Below are 2,500 nucleotides of genomic sequence, written 5' to 3'. Positions count from 1 at the left end.
TCCAAAAGTGTGGGTAAAATATATATCCCACAGGGGGAAAATTGAAAAAAAGTTGAAAAAAAAAATTTTTGGGGACTTAGAAAATTTTCACACATGTGTCAGACTTCCAGAGAGGGGAGCATGTCAGTGCGCGCATCCGATTTCAGTTCCAGAGCGATTCGCGCGATGAGTCCTTGATACTTAGTCGTTTTTGCAAAATTTCTGACTTTTTGGAAAATTTCACAATTTTGTGAAAACTTCCACAAAATGAGGTTCTAGTATGTTAGAGGGCATCCCAGGAGGGCTCCAAAAGTGTGGGTAAAATATATATCCCACAGGGGGAAAATTGAAAAAAAGTTGAAAAAAAAAATTTTTGGGGACTTAGAAAATTTTTCAACTTGTGTCAGACTTCCAGAGAGGGGAGCATGTCAGTGCGCGCATCCGATTTCAGTTCCAGAGCGATTCGCGCGATGAGTCCTTGATACTTAGTCGTTTTCAGAAGTCACAATTTTGACTTCCAGGACCCGCAAAACGTTTGTAAATTGAGCCCGCTCCCCAGTTCCAAGCGTTTTGAGGTGTCCCCGGTTGCAGTAATGCAGCCTGCCCACTAGATGTCGCAAAAGAGACAAAAAGTGAAAAAGAACCAGAATGAGGAAATTCCAGGGAGCCGAATCCGCCTGACAGTTCCAGGCGATCGGGCACTTTTTTGCATGCGTCCCTAAAGTGGGTATAGGGTGACACTCCATGCAAAGACCCAGTTTTGCACACCACCGGCAGAATATATGAGAGAGAGGTACCTCTCAGCCCCGACACATTTTGACTCATTTAAGCTGGTTTTCACCTCCGTAGGCCTGGGTATGCGTTTTGGCTATGAGTCCCTGTTCGGCTGGAGGTCTGCACCTTGGCTGAACCCAGGCTTCCGCAGCTGCGTGGGGGGACTTTTGCCGGTCGCCTATCCCAAGTCAGAGAGGTGTTCCTGGGTTGAAGTGAGCCTGGCCAGACCCCCCCGCGGGCCCTGGTTCTCCACATGGGGGCGCCGTCAAGGCTAAAATCTGGATTTTTAGGCCGAGGAGAGGCTCCATGAGGGCGGATGCTTTTGTGGCTTCGACCCCAGTGCTGTTCCACATCCAGTACCCCCCCGCAAGGGCGCCTGTACCCGAGTCGCGCTTCCAGGACTCGTGGGCACGTATCTCCCGACGACAGGGGTTTGCAGCCTCCGTACTTGGGCAAGTCCCTACATGCACCCCTGCTCTTCCTCCGATCGATCTGGCGCAGCGCTCCCGGGTGGGGAGGTGGCGCCGCTCGCTCGGCCCGGGCTTTGGAGCCCGCGCTGGCTTAAGGTGAGCGGTCCCCTTCCTCCTCTACCCCCGGGCTTCCGACACCTATCTTTGGGCGCGCATGCCGGCCTCGCCTCCCGTCTGCGGAGGTGGCCGAGCCGTGGGGAGTTTGACCCGAACCGAGCGAAGGCAGTGGTCCGACGACCCGTACGGGCGAACGGCGGGGCGCCCACCCAGCCAGGCGTGGGGGCCCGTCGTCCGAATCGCTCCCTGTGCGGGGAAGCACAGCGATCTTCTCCGAGGGCGGCCCTTTTCTTCCAGATGCGTACCCGGCCAGCGGAGGCTCGCGCTGCCCCTCGTGTCCGAAAGGGCGGCCTCCGCGGCGGTGGCGACAGCGGCGGCGGTGGGTGGCCTCTCCGCGCCACTGCCGAGCTTCGCGATTTCCAGTCTTTTCCCGAGCCCCTACGTCAGTGGGGAGGACGACAGAGGTGTGGAGGCAGGCGAAGGGGGTTCTCACCGTGCGGTGTGCCCCAGCCCGACCGTTGCCTTCCCCCTCGACCCTCGTCCTCCCAGGCGGCTCGGCCAGGGAGCAGGAGAGAGAGCGAGAGAGGGAGAGCGGAAACCCCAGAGCCAAGGGGTTAGATGGAGAACGGGAGAAGGAACGAGGGCCAAGAGGTAGGGAGTACGGTGAAAGGCCGACCTGGGATCCCCCTGCGCTCCCGCCCTGGGCGGGGAGCAGCCCTGGGAAGAAAAGCCGCTCGGGCATCCCTTTGAGGTTACGGGCGCGAGCGGGAAGAGGGACTACGCTGGAGGGCGACGCCGACACGGCCAGGCCGACGACCACCCACGCGACCTCAGCGTCGCCGGGTTAGTGCCAGAGCCGCGGCGGACCCCGACGGCCAGCCCCCCTCTCCCAATCCTCGTGCCTGTCCGCCGGTGGGTCGAGGACCCCCCGCGGCGGAGGCAGGTCTAAGCCAGACGGTGGCGCCGCATAGGCCCACCCCCGCACGCCATCTCCCTGAGCGACCCTGTGTGTCGTCTTGGGTGCGGTTGGTGAGACGGGGGCGGCCGTGGCATCCTCCGGAGGCCAGTCACCTCGCCCTCCCCGTGCAAGGGGTGTTTTCCAGACGCCTGCCGCTTCGGGACCATGCACCGCACAGTGAGCCGCTCCTCCCGCACATGTTCCCGGTGCTGCGAGGGCTCCGTTCCCCGGCCCCCCCAGGGAAGCCCCATGCCATCCCGCA

The sequence above is a fragment of the Phyllobates terribilis genome, unplaced genomic scaffold (genome assembly GCF_046119375.1).
Source record: "Phyllobates terribilis strain yellow unplaced genomic scaffold, ASM4611937v1 Scaffold_4251__1_contigs__length_63092, whole genome shotgun sequence".
Taxonomy (NCBI): domain Eukaryota; kingdom Metazoa; phylum Chordata; class Amphibia; order Anura; family Dendrobatidae; genus Phyllobates; species Phyllobates terribilis.
The sequence above is the reverse complement of the archived record's forward strand: the minus strand, read 5'-3'. Positions refer to the sequence as shown.